This window comes from Hippopotamus amphibius, chromosome 4 (genome assembly GCF_030028045.1).
Source record: "Hippopotamus amphibius kiboko isolate mHipAmp2 chromosome 4, mHipAmp2.hap2, whole genome shotgun sequence".
Taxonomy (NCBI): domain Eukaryota; kingdom Metazoa; phylum Chordata; class Mammalia; order Artiodactyla; family Hippopotamidae; genus Hippopotamus; species Hippopotamus amphibius.
Genome location: NC_080189.1, coordinates 178,711,623 through 178,728,784, shown reverse-complemented (window position 1 = coordinate 178,728,784; position 17,162 = coordinate 178,711,623). Strand labels below are relative to the sequence as shown.

The 17,162-nt window shown below is 49.9% G+C and overlaps 1 protein-coding gene across 3 annotated transcripts in view; it reads left to right on the top strand.

Moving 5' to 3' along the window:
- The window catches only part of SYNE3 (spectrin repeat containing nuclear envelope family member 3), a 94,392-nt gene that overhangs the window by 17,807 nt on the left and 59,423 nt on the right, over positions 1 to 17,162 (top strand). Inside the window, exon 1 of one of the 3 annotated variants that reach the window (XM_057732607.1) lies at positions 16,151 to 16,243. The exons of the other annotated variants lie outside the window; for them this stretch is intronic. The gene's annotated coding sequence lies outside the window, so the exon portion shown is untranslated. Of the gene's footprint in view, positions 1 to 16,150; positions 16,244 to 17,162 lie in introns of those variants that run through there. 3 annotated transcript variants of the gene reach the window in all.

The window sequence follows — 17,162 nt, the reverse complement described above, 5'->3', positions numbered from 1 at the left end:
TTTCCAGACAATCCATCAGACGCTGCCCTCATTGCTTGTGGGTCTGTCACTGATCAGAGCATGCCACTCCCTTGCTCACAGACCCTCACTGGCTCCCTAGTGCCCACAGAGGGACGTCGGTGCACCCCTTTGAATCCTGAGCTGCTTGGGCTTCCCACCTGCCTCTCCATCTTCGTTTAACAATTCCCAAGCCCACTCTGCAGCCTGAACTTGGCCTCGCACTTTCCCCGCTTTTGCTTATGCTGGCCCAGCAGCTTGTTATGTCCTTCCCCACTTGTCACCATATCCAGACCTGCTCATCCTTCACATCTCCGTCAGTGTGTCCCCTTGTCTACGAACCCGTCCTTGGATCTCCTAATAAGCATCCTTACTCCCCTTGCTAGGCTCCCAGAGCCTCTTGTGTGCCGCTCCTCTTGAGGGAGGAGTAACAGCCTCAGTTAGAGTCCGTGGTCACGCAGACGGTGTTTATAACCTGCAGTCTGCGCCTGGCTCAGCGCTGGGCAACATCTGGATTGTAAATGGTCTTGGATTTGACGCCTTCTCTCCCACCTACTAGCTCTGGGACCTTGGGCAGAACACAAAACTGCTCCATCTCAGTGTCCTCATCTGTAAAATGGAAATGAGTATTAAGACCTGCCTCTCAAGTATAAAAAATATTTTTATTGTTAACTCAGCAAATGTTATCGAATTGAATTGAGTAGCTTCTCACAGGGGAGAGTCTGTTTCTTGCAGGAAGGGGTGCTTAAACTAGATTTGTTTGAATGACCTTCTTAGCTTGGGGATTTTGATTTTTTTTTAAACAGCTTTATTGAGATGTAATTCACAATATACATCTTAAATGGGTGCATTTAAAGTGTACAATTCGATGCCTTTTAGTATATTCACAGAGTTGTACAAACATCACCCCAATCATTTTTAGAACATTTTTATTATCCCCCCCCAAAACCTGCAAAATCCCCAGTGTACCCATGCCCCCACCCCCACCCCAGCCCTAGGCACCCACTCATCTTCTTTCTGTCTCTGCAGATCTGCCTGTTCTACACATTTGTGTAAGTGGAATCATAACACTCTCTGGTCCTTTGTGATTGCCTTCTTCCATTTAGCATCATGTTTTCAAGGCTCTTGTATGTTGTAACCTCATCATTACTTCATTCCTTTTTGTTGCTGAGTAATATTCCATGGTATGGATGTAACATATTTTATTTACCCATTTGTAATTGACAGACATATAAATTGTTTCCACTTTTTTGGCTCTCAAGAGCATTTGTGTATAAGTTTTTGTGTGGACCTGTGTTTTCATTTCTCCTGGGAATATACCTAGGGGTGGAATTGCTGGATCATATGGTAACTCTGTATTTAATCATTTGAGGAACTGCCAGGCTGTTTTCCAAAGTGGCTATACTTTTTATATTCTCACCAGCAGCATAAGAGTGTTCCACTTTCTCCACATCTTCACCGATGCTTTGTTATTGTCTGTCTTTTCGATTCTAGCCATCCTTACGCATGTGAAGTGTTATCTCCTTTTGGTTTTAATTTGCATTTCCCTGATGGCTGATGATGCTGAACGTCTTATCATGTGCTTATTGGCTACTCACGTGTACGTCTTCTTCGAAGAAATGTCTATTCAGATCTTTTGCCCATTTTATAATTGGGTTTTTGTCTTTCTAGATATGTCCCTTATCTGGTAAATGATTTGCAAAATTTTCTTCCATTCTGTGGATTGTTGTTTCACTTTCTCGATGGTATCCTTTGAAACACAAAAGTTTTTAATTTTGATAAAGTCCAGTTTATTTTTTTTCTTTTGTTGCTTGTGCTTTTGGTGTCACGTCTAAGAAATCATTGCCTAATCCGAGGTCAGGAATATTTACACCTATGTTTTCTTCTGTGAGTTTTATGGGTTTGCCTCTTACAATTTGGCCTTTAATCTATACTGAGTTAATTCTTGTATGTAATGTGAGGTAATGGTCCAAGTTCATTCTTTTGCATGTAGATATCCAGTTGTCCCAGAACCATTTGTTAAAAAGACTATTCTTTTCCCATCGAATTGTCTTGGCAGGTTTATTGAAAACTGATTGTCTATAAATGTGAGAGCTGATTGTTTCTTTTTTTTTAATTTTATTATTTATTTATTTTGGGCTGCATTGGGTCCTCATGGGCACTCTTGGGCTTTCTCTCATTGTGGCAAACGGGGGCTACTCTTCATTGCAGTTGTGTGGGCCTCTCATTGTGGTGGCTTCTCTTGTTGTGGAGCACGGGCTCTAGGTGCTTGAATTTCAGTAGTTGTGGCTCACGGGCTCTAGAGCACAGGTTCAGTAGCTGTGGTGCACGGGCCTAGTTGCTCTGTGGCATGTGGGATCCTCTTGGCCCAGGGATCGAACCAGTGTCCCCTGCATTGGCAGGCAGATTCTCAACCACTGCGCCACCAGGGAAGCCCTGATTATTTCTTATCTGTGGGTCATTGTGAAGAAGTGTAATGCTTTCCTTCAGAAGCACAGAATGTTTTTATACCAAGATGAGTCCTGGCCACGGCTCTGCCACTGAGCTGCTGGAAGATCTTGGGTGGGTCTCGGTTCTTCTCTGAGCCTCAGTCTCTCCATCGGTAAAATGACACAGCTAGATAAGATGATTCCCAAGCAGTGGTCTAATTTTTTTTTTTTTTGGTAGTGTCGTGCAGCATGTGGGATCTTAGTTCTCTGACTAGGGATCAAACCCGTGCTCCCTGCAATAAGCACAGAGTCTTAACCACTGGACCCTGGACCGCTTAGGAAGTCAGGGTCCAAGTGTTACATGCTGAGATGCAGGGAGGCTTCCGCAGTACTTTTCAGTGGCTCCTGGGGGGGCGGGCCCACGAGGCCTCGCCCTGCAGCCTGAGATCTGGAACCAGTCTGAAATCTGGGGGCAGCTTCAGGAACTCTCTACCCTGGTCTGGCCCCAGGAGAGCCACCCTGCTTTTCCAAGAATGTTAGTGTCGTGCTCACTTAGCAGCACTGCTGTCCTCCCCCGGGGCCGGCTGTGCTCCAGGCCGGGGCATATAAAACAGATGAGACACCGCCTCCGCCCTTGAGAGCAATGGTCTTATGGGAAGACAAACAGATCAACAACAGTCACAGAGCCACGTGGGGCGTGCTGGTTGGTGCTGTGTCCCAAAGGCTGCAGGTGCAAGATGGGGGTGGATGGCAAAACTCGGCTTTGCTGGTAGCGCCACAGGCCTGGCCCAAATGTGAGCGCGTGCTCTGGGCGGCATCTGAAGAGCAGTAGGGTGAGCTGTAGAGTAGATTTCACAGCTCTTCCATCTGCCATCCAGCAGCAGCTATTTCTTACTCACATCTAACCAGCCCTAGCGCGCTGCCCAGGAGGCTGCTGACCTCTTGTCTCCAGGCAAGGCGGTGTGGTTAAGGGGAAGGCTCTGAAGCCTAGGTGCCCGAGTTTCCATCCCTGCTTTGCATGCTTTGTGGAAAGTTACTTAGCATCTCTGTGCTTTGCTTCCTTGTCTACCGTATGGGGCTTTATAATAGCACCTACCTGGTAGGCTATTTGTTTCTAAGTACTATAAAGTGCTTTAGAACATGGCCTGACACAAAGAGCCAGCGCTTAAGGTCTCCGGTTATTACAGACTGGAATTGTAGCTTAGCACAGTGTAGCACTGACTCCAGCTTGCGAGGCGTGCCCCATGGTTGGTTATTATAGCCCATGGCTGTGACACGGTGTACCATGGTAACTTGGTACAGTTAGCCCGTAGGTTGCCTGAGGATCATTACAGTTCTGTGCATTTGAATAAAGCAGGGCGTATATTTCCCTTCTTAACAGCTATTCTGTTAAAAAAAAAAAATCGGATGTGTCACTTCCCTTCAAAACAACTTTCCAGTTTTAAGCTCCCCCTTCTCAGAGGGGATGCACGTCGGGTGGCAGTTCTCGCTCTCGCTTGACCCACAAGGAGGCTGGAGTTTGGGGGCCAGTTAGTGGCAGAGCCCGCACTGGACCCCGTGCGCCCTAACCCCGTTCTGGGGCCTGCTCCGCCCCCAAGCCGTGGCCTGAAGGAAGGCTCTGATTTGGGGGTTAACAGAGTCTGTGCTGATGCCAACGCTTCCCCTGTCCCTGCCTTCCCCAGGCTCCCCTGAACCTGCAGCATGTGTGTATCGAGGACCAAATAAGGCTGGAGAGATGCTCCTTCTGGCTCCACACTTCTTCCTTTTAATAAAAAAGACCAGAGCTAACAATTATTAAGTACCTACTAAATGCCGATGGGGGTAAATATTCTTTCTATTTTCCAGATTTGTCTATGCGCTCGCGAGTATCTGTGAGCACCTGCTCTGTGTCAGGATCTGTCTCAGGTACCTGATCAAGATAGCAGTTCACATTCAGATGAGCACAGCAGGCTGAGTTCAGTGACACTGGACTGCTGACTCGGAAGCTGGTTTCCATCCCTGATGGTAGGAGACCCCATGGCAGCCACACGAGGTGCTGAGCAGACATCCAGGTCCCTACTGAACTGGGGACCCCAGAAGCATAGATAAGGGCCCCATGGAAGCGCTCTTTGGGAGCTCCGAGAGCCCCACGCACACATGAGGGTCTCCATTTGTTTATCTGCTTTTACACACGCTTGGCTGTTGGTTCAAGGAGTCAGCTGGCAGTGCCCTTGGAATTGGAGCAGGTTCCTGTTGGCTGAGTGTCTCCCCATCACTCAGCTCCTCACTCCTTTAGCCTCCAGCCAACAGGCCCCACACTGAGCACACCAGTAGCCTTAAAGGAGAAGGTGCCTGGGAAGTGCTGAGCGCAGTCTGGAGCTTAGTAACTTGTCCTAAAGTGCAAATGCAAAAGGCAATCAGGGCACTTCCCTGGTGGTGAGATGGTTAAGAATCCGCCTGCCAGTGCAGGGGACATGGGTTTGATCCCTGGTCTGGGAAGATCCCACATGCCTCAGAGCAACTAAGCCCATGCAACACAACGACTGAACCCACATGCCACAACTACTGATGCCCATGTACCTAGAGCCTGTGCTCCGCAACAAGAGAAGCCATGGCAATGAGGAGCCCGCGCACCACAACAAAGAGTAGCCCCTGCTCGCCGCAACTAGAGAAAGCCTGCATGCAGCAATGAAGACCCAATGCAGCCAATAAATAAATAAATAAATAACTATATAAAAAAGAAAAAGGCAATCAGATGGTTCTCTGTTGGGGACTGCAAATTAAAACCTTAATGAGATTTCATTATCTGCTGGTTAAAAGGGCTAAGGTTAAAAAGACTGACCATAGAGGGCTGTGTGGGAGCGGGGACTCTCACGCATTGCTGGTGGGAATGAAAAGTGGTGTGGCTGCTTTGCAAAATGTACACATACCCCTACCATCTGATGCAGCCACTCCACTCCTAGGTTATTTTTGCAAGAGAAATGAAAGCATATATCCATACGCAAGTGTTCAGAGCAGCTTTATTTGTAATAGCAAAAACTGTCCATCAGCGGGTCTCCACGTGCTATGGAATATTACTCAGCAATGGAACGGAATGGACCATTGATACAGGCAACAGCATGGATGAATCTCAAAGTAATTACGCTGAGTGAAAGAAGCCAGGACCAGGACCACACCACCCGTCCCACCGCCCCCTCCCCAATATACATATATATATGTGTGTGTGTGTGTATATATATGCAAGCTAATCTCTAGTGACAGTAAGCACATCAGTGGTTGACTGGGACAGGGTGTGGGCAGGAGAGAAGGACTAGAAATGGAATCAGGAAACTTTTGGGGTGATGGATGTGTTCATTATCTTGATTGGGGTGATTGTTTTGTAGGTATAGATGTTAAAACTTATCAAACTCTACAGTTGAGATGTTTATTGTTTTTCCATTTTACCCCCAAATAAAGCTGTTAAAAACAAAGGCCACCCCACCTCCAATCAATCAGTAAGATGAGTCTGCCTCTGCCCTCCTTCAGAGAACATGTTTCTGCCAACAGATACAAACAGGGAAGTGTGAACAGTGAGGTGGAGCTTCTGGGTTCCGTCCTGGATTCCTGTGATTACTAACCTTACCTCCCTAAACCCCAGTTTTCTCCCTGTGAGAGAGAACTGATAATGGTACCTACCTCCTGGGGTCGTTGGGAGGAGGACATGGGAAAATTCAGATGTTTAGTAAACAGGTACGAAGTGGCAACATGCACAGGGGCCTGTGGGGACCCAAGGAAGGGAGGAGCTGTTACTATGAGGGGGAAGGAAGCTGGAAAGCTCTCCTCTCTGAGCAGTTGCGAGCTGAATCTTGAAAGAACAGGGAAGAGTCTGCTAGAAGGAGGCGTGTGTTGGGGTAGGGGAGGCTCACCAGGCAGAACTGAGCTGGGGAGGCAGCACTCAGACTCTCAGCTTCTAGAAACTTTGTCAGTGTGGTACACCGGGCACGCAGGGACCAGGAGCTCCCTGGTGAGTCAGGGAAGCAGGTTAGATGGGAGCCTCATGCTTGAGGGTCCCCGAGGAGTGCTGGCTTCATCCTCCAAACCAGGATTTCTCAAATTGGGAATATGAGGAATATTTCTCCAGAGACCATGAGTTCTTTTTTATTTTTTGGCTGCATCAAGCGGCATACAGGACCCTAGTTCCCCGATCAGGGATTGAACCTGTGCCGCCTGCATTTTAAGTGTGAAGTCTTAACCACTGGACGGTCAGGGAAGTCCTGAGACTGTGAGTTCTATGGAAGTTTTGAAATTTTTATCTAATAAAGACAAACAAAACAATAAAAACCCTGTATTTTGATGCAGTGCTTTTGAAAAGAAAGACATTTTCATCTAGTAGAAAGCTTTTATTTCTGAAGTCCTTCTTGATAAGAGTGGTTCTGAAAGTATATTATTGTGCAGCAATTTTCTCTTATTTTTTATTTTTAGTTTTTCTTTTTACAATTATATTTTAAAAAATTGAAGTATAGTGGATTTACAATGTTGTGTTAATTTCTGCTGTATAGCAAAGTGATTCAGTTATACACGTATGTACATTTTAAAATATTGTTTTCCATTATGGTTTGTCTCAGGGTATAGAATATAGTTCCCTGTGCTGTACAGTAAGACCTTGTTGTTTATCCATTCTATATGTAATAGTTTGCACCTGGCAGCCCCAAACTCCCACTCCATCCCTTCACCACCTCCCCTCCCCCTTGGCAACCACAAGTCTGTTCTCTATGTCTGAGTCTGTTTCTGTTTTGTAGATGGGTTCCTTTGTATCATATTTTAGATTCCACATATAAGTGATATCACATGGTATTTGTCTTTCACTTTCTGACTTGCTTCACTTAGTGTGATCATCTCTAGTTCCATCCATGTTGCTGCAAATGGCATTATTTCATTCTTTTTATGGCTGAGTAATATTCTGTTGTATATATACACCACCTCTTCTTTATCCATTCATCTGTCGAAGGACGTTTAAGTCTGTTCGTGTGTTATTCAGGTTCAAGGGCCACAGGAGGTGTGCATGGTCATTGTGGTTGAACCTGCTCTCTTGGTCTGCAATGTGGACAGTCAGGGAGGGGGCACTGGTTCGGTGGGAGATGCTGAGGAAGGTAGGGCAAGTCTGGTGGGTTCAGAGGTGGCTGTTGGAATCACCCCTCTGTGGGAAAGAGTCCTACCTGAGGAGAACGTATGGGGCGCTGAGGGCCTGGCATGGGCCTCAGATTCCCAGGGCCAATAAGAGAGAGGCCTGGGGAGGAGGCATGAGGACATCTGTCACTGCCATGCTGTCATGGGTGACGCTGCCTTGGGTCACTGGGGAAGGAAGGGGAGGGGAGGCGCAGGGACAAGGACCAACTCCCATCCTGGAAGCTCCACCCCCTTGGCCAGATCTTCTCGAGGGAAGAACCTTGGAGGCTGGAGCAGGACCTGGGATGGGCCTGGCCACAGGCCAGATGGAGCCCTCTCCAGTGGGACAGGACCTCGGAGATTTCATTTATAGGGTAGCTGGAGTGTGGCTGGTGTTTCCATTGCGGAGGCATGGGGTTGGGCCACGACCCACAGTGTGAAATACCAAAACCGACCTAAAGCTCCCGTTTCTGAATCAGAGGTGGGCTGGGCAGTGTTGACTGGTCTGCCCAGACTCATGCCTGCAGCCCGCGGCACTCCGTGTCGCACCCAGGCCTGGACTAGTCCCCTGATGCCCTGCCCACCAGCTGCTCTCTGACCCGCAGCTGATGGCCAGTTCCTGCCTCCCTGGCCTCTGATCACCCCTGGCCACACAGCCAGCAGCCAGCGGGGACCATGTGGCCAGGGCTACCTGTAGGATGCTCCTTGGAATCCCGCAGGAACCCTTCCGCTTCTCGCCCTCTGATTGGCTGGTCTCCCGGCAGCCTGAGCCAATCACACCTGGCCAAGGAGCTGAGGCCCCACACCTTGGAGCCACTTACCTTGCCCCAGGGATGCCTCTCCTCTCTGGGCAGTGGGGCCTTCTGTACCCCATTCTCTTATAGCTGTGCTTTGCGTTCTCTCCCCCTCCCAGACATTCATATTTGATCATGCTTTGCAAGGCCAGCGTTTCCCCAGGTTGAAATCCTAGCGTCCTCCACACTGTGTCTTTTGATGGAGACCTTGGGTTTAGTTAATTTCAGGGTGATTGGAAACACTGTTTTATAGTCAGCTATCTGGGGAAGGAGGTGGGCCAGAGAACAGTGGGCTTTCACTACCAGATACCATTTATCAGTGATGGCAAATCTGGTTGAGAATCCCTCTCAGAGCACTTGTGTTGAAAGCATCCCTTTTGTGGCTAGAATTGTAAAGTGGACACCACAACCCTGTTAACTAAGTGGGGTTTCTTGTATAAACATTTACAAGCCCATGGACAGAGGGTGGGTTGCAGGGCCCTGCAGTCTGTGTGGCTTTGGTTCAGTCTCTTAATCTCTGCAAGCCTGTGGTTACCTCTGATGGGCTAAGTCCAGTAATTGTTCCCAACTCTAGATTCAGCTTTCTTGGAGGGTTGTTGTAAGATTAAATAAAATGGTGTGAGAGTTCCTGGACCAATGACTAATTAAGGTGCTGCGGAGAGCTTGGTCTCTGCTTTTTACACACTTGGCTCTCAGAATCTCCTTCTGTGGATGCCAGATAAGAGAGAGTGGCCCAGGACCATCCTGGTGCTCTGAACGGTGCTCTGAGCCATGGCCTCTCCGCAGCATTGTCTGTAATAAGTAAACAAAAAAGAGATCCCAGAATCCACTTGGAATAGGCTTTGGGATTAAAACCAGCTGTCCGCTTGGTTCCCCCAATTCCATGTGTGTGTGTGTGTGAGAGCAGTGGGAACGAGTCAGAGTGGAAACTGTGTGTGGCAGGGCAGGAGTGAGTCACGGGAAAGGAGAGCGTGTCACGGGAAAGGGAGTGCGCCCCGTGCCAGGGCTCCGAGTCAGTTTGTGGTGGGGCCCCTGGCCATGTTGCCGGAGTAGGCACACTTGCTTTGTAGGGCTTGTCGCGGGGGCTGGGATTTACTTGGGTCTGGATCCTGAGCGTTCCAGGTTCTAGAGCAAAATGCCAGGGGGGCAGCTGGGTTAGCAGAGGGCCAGGGTGGCTGGACACCATAGGACTGAGGCTGCCCGGCAGCTGGGGCCTCAGTTTATTAAATCCAATTCTAGATTCTTGAGCCGATGCCCAGGTCTACACCCCACGGTTACCTTTCTTGAGCTTAGATGCTCATAGAAGACGTCCCACAGGAGGCTTGGTGGCTCTCAGTGGGTTCTTGGGCGGGGGGAGGGGGAGGAGTGTACAGGCAGGGATGTGGAAGCTGGGTAGCACCGTGGTGTTTAAGAACAAAGGCTCTGGACTCGGGCCATCCTGGGTTCCAGTCCTGCCCCCATACTTAACCTCCGTCTGACTTCGGGCAGCATCATTGATCCTCAGTTTTCTCAGCCATAAAGTAGGGATAAGTGTCCGATTGGTCTTTGTAGATAAATGAGTTAATAGCTGTAAGCCCTTTACCATAAGTTTAGGCATGTATAGAATGCAAGATACACATGGGCTGTTACAATTATTATTGTTAATCTTGGGTCCACCACTTTCTGGCAGCCTACTTGCTTTGCTGAGTCTCAGTTTTCATCTTTATAAAATGGTACTAATAATGTCAGCCACGTAACCGTCACTCTGTGAACCTGACTTTGCCCCTCTCTTTGCTTAGGAGGGGTTTAGTGTCATGTTTAGGGGCATTCCCTAATGGGGTTTGGTGAGGTCTTAAGTGGGGTTCTTGGAGCATCTAGATCACTGAATGACACGTGGTATTAGAGTGTTTGCACATTCCCAGAGAATGTTTTACGTTGCTGTTATGGTGTTGGAGGGACTGAAGCAGGGCCCCAACCTGGTCCTTATGGGGTGTCTACCTCTCACCGCTGGCGCCACAGAACCAAGTAGGGGCCTCCACCCTGCAGCTTCAGCTTCCCAGGCCCAGGAAGGGGAAGAGAGAAGCTGGAGGGCCCTAATCCCATTGCCCCCAGGACACGGGGTTCTGAGCCCTGATCTGCTTCCTGTGGACTCCCCCTCAAGGTCAATCTGGAAGATGGTCAGCGTCCATGGCAGTAACTTGTCTTTTGTTCTGCAAGGCTGGTCCCCTGGAGACCAAGTTGCATCTTGGCCCATGGCTCAGGCGGCCAGGAATCAGGGCAAAGGGAGCTGGTATCCTTCACTGTCTCCACATGGGCAGTCTGCGCCGTCCCGGACTGGGAGACCTTCCTTCCTGTTCCCTGGGTCCCAGGAGGGTTGACCCCTGCGGGCTGCAACGCTGAGACTCCCCTGTGCTGGCCCAGGGATTTCACCAACAGACAGCCTCTCTGCCCAGCTGGGGTCGTGCCTCCTTTGGGGCTCCAGCTCCTGCTGCTCAGAAGCTCCTCGCCCTGGTCTGGTAACACCACCTCCTCCCTTGCCCCCTCCAGCCTAGGGGTGGAAGCAGCCAGTCTCTGGGTTCCCTTTTGTCTCCTGGCAGCTTCTCAGCTCCTTCACCCCCAGGGAGCCGGGCCCCTCTGGTTCGCAGCTGGACTCAGAGTGGGTTCACCCTGCCTGGTTGGACCCTGTCCATTCAGAGTCACTGTCCTCCCCTGGGCAGTTCTGCCAGGTGCCCTGACGTTCGGTGAAGCTGGACTTGGTTTTGGAGGCAGGGCGGTCTAGTGAGATAAGCACGGGCTTTGGAATCCGAGAACAATATTGAAATCTCAGTGCTGCCCTGATGGCTCTGTGCCCTGGACCGGTTACTCCAGCCTCTGTGTTCTTGTCTTTGACTGGGGAAGGTGACGGCAGCCCTGCCCACTGAGCGCTGGTCCTGAGCAGGTGCCTGATGAGTTTCCCCAGATCCAAGGAGGAAGGTGCTGGTGGTGGGGAAGGGTGGAGGGAAGCTCTTCCCAGGTACCCCTGCCAATCAGCCGAAGCTCTCAGCCCAAGAGGAGGCCCCACTGCCCTGCCTCTGCTGTCTCTTGCATCACCTACCCAGGAGGACCCCTGGATGACTTGTAGACCAGTGCTTAGCATGACATAGGCCTTTTATCATTGTGGAAATGTTGCGCCCTTGTCTTCCCTGGTCGGCCTTTTGTTTTCTTTTTTCAAGTCTACACCACAGTTTCCAGCACCCTCTGTCCACCGCAAATTTTTTTTTAATTAAATTTATTTATTTTTTTACTTTCGGCTGCAATGGGTCTTTGTTTCTGTGTGGACGTTCTCTAGTTGCGGCGAGTGGGGGCTACTCTTCGTTGTGGTGCGTGGGTTTCTCATTGCGGGGGCTTCTCTTGTTGCGGAGCATGGGCTCTAGATGCATGGGCTTCAGTAGTTGTGGCACACGGGCTTAGTTCCTCTGAGGCATGTGGGATCTTCCCGGACCAGGGATTGAACCTGTGTCCCCTGCACTGGCAGCCAGACTCTTAACCGCTGCGCCACCAGGGAAGTCCCCACCACACACTTCTTTTTGGCATTTCTGCCTCCTCATTCACCCTGAGCCTTCCCCATGACTCTCGCCTTTTGACACCATGGCTCAGGCCAGGAGCTCAGATTCTGGAACGTTCTTGGCCTCCCCTAAAGTACAGCCTCACAGTCCATTTCTGGGAGAGGTGTTTCTCCAGCCACACGTGGGGGTCTGGTCCACCTCCTGTGGACGTGTCAGTCTCACAGGCTGATGCATTTTGACCCGGGATCCATCCGAGCACACGCTCTGTCTTGAGTCTACTCCTCTGCTCCATCATCCGCCCTGCCCTGGCTTGTCTGTCATCAAGGAAAACAGGTCATTTCTCTTCCGGCTGTCATTTGTGATAACTACTCAGGACGCTGAAAACGAAGGCTGCTTCCTTTGTAACCATCTCCTCCGGCAGACCAGCGCCTGCCTGAACCAGAACGGGCCTGCATCCTGTCTCTGGCTCCTGGGGGACAGCGCAGAGGTACGCCCGTAGCCCCACTGCCTTGCTGCCTGCAGCCGCGCCCCAGGGCTGCTTCCCAAGAGGGGACTTGGAAACGGAAACGGCTTTTAAAAAAATGCCTGAGCACATTTTTTTTTTTTGGCCAAAATGTTTGGAAAATGCATAGTTCCATTTTTTTACTCCTGTGTCCATTCAGCCAATCCAAGAAAGACAAACAAACTCACGGAGGGTGAGACTGCTCCCCTCCCTCCCAGAGAGGCGGGCCTGCCATGCTTGCTCCCGCAGCCTTCCCGCGTCCCATGTGGTCCTTGGCCTCCTGCAGCTGCCTGTGTCTGCACTGATCCCTTCCCGCACCCCGCCTCCACCCACTCCCTTGGCCAGGGCTTTCCTTCTGCACCCACCCCAGCCAGGGTGACTCGCCTGAGCCTCAGAATCAGCCTTGTCACCCCCACCTGAACCCGAGCTGGCTCCCGATTGCCCCCAGGGGCCAGCCCAGCCTCCTGGCTATGGCTCTGGGGCTGTGAGCTGGCCCTTGCCCCCCACTCTCTCTTCACTACCTCCCCCCATCCTCAAGCTCCAGCCTCCCCATCCCCTAGGGTGTCAAGATCCTCCCCAGTATTGTCAGCTTGCAACGCCCCCCACTCAGCCTGTGCTCCGCTCTCTCAAAGCTCACTGTGGCCTCCTCACTTTGGCCCCCTCTCTCACCATGGGAGAGCCCCACCTGGTTTGTCTCTAAATCCTCAGCACCCAGCAGCTGTTGAGAAGCACAGATGCATTAGTCTTTGGCTAGTAACTCCCATACCTACACTGCACCCAGCCTTGGGATAGTGTGGGAGCTGCCGGTTGGATGCAGGTTTCTAAAGAAGAAAAGCCCTCCGCCTGACCCCAGAGGAATTTGGGGTAAGAAAAAAGAATGGCTTCCAAGTGTGGAGTGTGTTGCAGGCTCTGTGTGGGAGGTTTTTTCATTAATCAAATCTAGGTGTTGTTCCCATGCTATGTCTGAATGTTTATGTCCCCTCCCTGCAATGTGATGGTATTAGGAGTTAAGGGATCTAGCGTCTTCCCTGGTAGCACAGTGGTTAAGAATCTGCCTGCCAATGCAGGTGACACGGGTTTGAGCCCTGGTCCGGGAAGATCCCACATGCCGCGGAGCAACTAAGCCCGTGCACCACAACTACTGAGCCTGCGCTCTAGAGCCCGCGAGCCACAACTACTGAGCCCACGTGCTGCAGCTGCTGAAGCCCGTGCACCTAGAGCCTGTGCTCTGCAACAAGAGAAGCCACTGCAATGAGAAGCCCACGCACTGCAACGAAGAGCAGCCCCCGCTCGCCGCAACTACGGGAAGCCTGAGTGCAGCAATGAAGACCCAACACAGCCAATAAATTTTAAAAAATAATAAATAAAAAAGAGAAAAAAAAAGAAGTTAGAGGATCTAGCAGTTGATTCTAATCATGTTCTCACATGAGGGTGGAGCCCTCGTGAATGGGATTCGTGACCTTGTTAGAGACCCCACAGGCCTCCCTAACCCCTCCCTCCATGTGAAGATATGATATGAAGTCTGTCACCAGGAAGAGGGCCCTCCCCTGACCATGCTAGCACCCTGATCTCAGGCCTCCAGCCTCCAGAACTGTGAGAAGTAAATTTCTGCTGTTTATAAGCCACCCTGTTTGTGGTATTTTATTATAGCAGCCCACACGGACAAGACACCCCATTTCCAGGGGAGGAGATGGGGACTCAGAGAAGTTAAGTGACTGTCAGATGTCACACAGCTAGTGAATAGTGGGGCCAGGACCAACAGGACCAATTATAGGTCCTCTGGCCTCAACGTCTGTCCAATGCCAGGACACGTGCCTGTGGGTCACTTAGCCAGCTCGCTTTGCCTGCTGGCTGCTTTGACTTCCTGAAGCTGCTGGTTGTAGCCTTGGAGCATCTACAGCTGAGGCTGGCAAACTGTAGCCCATAGGCCACACTTGGCTAACAGACTGTTTTGGCATGGTGAATGTGGAATGGGTTTTATATTCTTTAAGGGCCGTAAAATCAAAGAAGAATATGCTATAGAGACTGTATGTGGCCTGCAAAGTCTACAGATATTTACTACCTGATCATGTACATAAGACGTGTGCTCCCTTGCTGATGTAAAATGTACCCAGGACCATTTATTTCTTTCTTTCTTTTTTTTTTTTAAAGCTCTTTATTGAAATATAATTGCTTTACACTGTTGTGCCAATTTTTGAGGTACACCAAAGTGAATCAGCTGTATTTATACATATCCCCATATCCCCACCCTCTCGTGACTCCCTCCCACCCTCCCTATCCTGGCCCTCTAAGTCATCACCCATCATCAAGTTGATCTCCCTATGTTATGCAGGAACTTCCCACGAGCTATCTCTTTTACATTTGGTAGCGTATATGTGTCAATGCTACTCTCTCACTTCGTCCCAGCTTCCCTTTGCTCCCCCTGTGTCCTCAAGTCCATTCTCTACATCTGCATCTTTATTCTTGCCCTGTCCCTGGGTTAATCCATACCATTTTTTTTAGATTCCATATATATGTGTTAGCATACAGTATTTGTTTCTCTTTTTCTGGCTTACTTCGCCCTGTATGATGGACTCTAGGTCTACCCACCTCATTACAAATAACTCAATTTCATTCTTTTTTATGACTGAATAATATTCCATTGTATATATGTGCCACATCTTCTTTATCCATTCATCTGTTGATGGGCATTTAGGTTGCTTTCATGTCCTGGCTATTGTAAACAGTGCTGCAATGAACACTATGGTACATGTTTCTTTTTGGATTATAGTTTTCTCAGGGTATATACCCAGTAGTGGGATTGCTGGGTCATATGGTAGTTCCATTTTTAGTTTTTAAAGGAACCTCCAAACTGTTTTCCATAGTGGCTGTACCAAATTAAATTCCCACCAACAGTGCAGGAGAGTTCCCTTTTCCCAGGACCATTTCCTTTGGAGCTTACATGTGGCTCTGGGAGGCTACTCACCTTGGCCTGCCTTAGAGGGGCCATGATGCTGGAAGGGGTGCTCTGAGCTGGCTGAGGAGGGGCTCCATAGGGGAGAGAAGGAGGCCAGGGCCCAGACCAGGCTGACAGTCTGAGGGTGGAGGCCATAGGCCCCCAACTGGCGTGGCTCACAGAGATCTCAGTCGTATGGACCCTTCCAACCCACAACCTTAAGACCTCAGAGACCCTGACCCTCTGTTCAACACTCACAGTGTGCAGATGGGGAAACTGAGGCCCAGGGAAGCAGAGGCATGTGCTCAGGGTAAATGTGCAGATTCCAAGCCCAGCGCTCTTTCTCCTGCTTTCCCTGCCACATTTTGGAAGGCTTCCCATGCTGCTCAATCCAGTACTACGGGTCATTTCCTTGCCTTATTTGTTCTTTCAGTTGACATTAATGAAGGGCACGTAACCTGACTCGCCAGCCCTGGGGTGTAGAGGTGGAAAGGCAGCAAGACGGGAGGCAGCCTGTCCAGAAAATGTAGTCGGTGGTCACGGATGCTCTGGGGTTCCACGCCAGACGGCAATGCCTGGGGGAGGGGGCTTGTTTTTAGCAGAGGGAACAGGAGTCATGGTCTCGTCTGTGTCAGAAAGGAGATAGGAACTGCACGTCTGCCCTGGGGTTGGCTGTGAGGAGGTGCGGGAGGAAGCCAGGCTGGAAACAGGGTCACGCTCAGGGCTTGGGGGTCGGTCGAAAGACCGTGATGCAACTTATCTTTTAAACAGGGCAATGGTCAGCTGGATTTGTGTTTTGCGAAAATCCCTCTGGTGCCTGCCTGGAGGAGGGATGGGAAGAGGGCCAGAAGCTTACTGGAGTCCTCACAGAGGGAAGTCCATGATGTCCCTGGTGAGGGAAGCTAAGGAGGGATGTCTTCCTGGTCCATAAACCAATCGTGAGTGGGCTTTTCTTGAGCTGCTCATTTGCTTTTTAACTTTAAACTTTTAAACTTGTGTAAGAAACCCGTTCTCCCTTCCACTGGCCATGAGAAGGTTTAGAGCAGGATTCTTACCCAGTCCCTGGACTGACAGGGGTAACAGAATTGCTACTGACCTCTAACTGATGGCAATTTCTTCAGTTACACAGGAGGCACAACCAAAACAAAATCCACTCTGCTATTAGCAGTGGCTTTTGTGTTGCACTACAGGCATTGTGGAGATCTTGAAATGTATTTTATGCCCATCGTGATTTCAAAATTCCAGTAGTGATTAGGCTCAGTGTTATTAGATCTTGTGATTTAATGTGTTAGGAAGGCAGTGTGTGTGTGTGTGTGTGTGTTTATGTATCATGAATTCGATCTTTAATGTTTTGATAACTATGTTTTAATGTGATGGGTTCCCTCTGTAATTCTTGCAGTTTATTCCTGGCATTTAAAGATTTTATTCCGGGAAGCGGTCCACAGTAAAAGTCCATCCCCCTCCTCTCAAATCCCCCACCCTGGCTTGCAGCTCATCCACCTGCAGCCCACACGTGTGTTTAATTGCAGCTTCTCTTCTGGAAGCTTCTTTTTTTGTTTATAAATTTATTTATTTATTTATTTATTTATTGGCTGCATTGGGTCTTCCATGCTGGACATGGGCTTTCTCTAGTTGCAGCGAGCAGGGGCTACTCTTCCTTGTGTTGCACGGGCTCCTTTGGTGGCTTCTCTTGTTGCAGAGCACGGGCTCTAGGTGCACAGGCTTCAGTAGTTGTGGCACACAAGCTCAATAGTTGTGGCACATGGGCTTAGTTGCTCTACGGCATGTGGGGTCTTCCTGCAGCAGGGATCAAACCCATGTCCCCTGCAATGGCAGGTGGATTCTTAGCCACTGTGC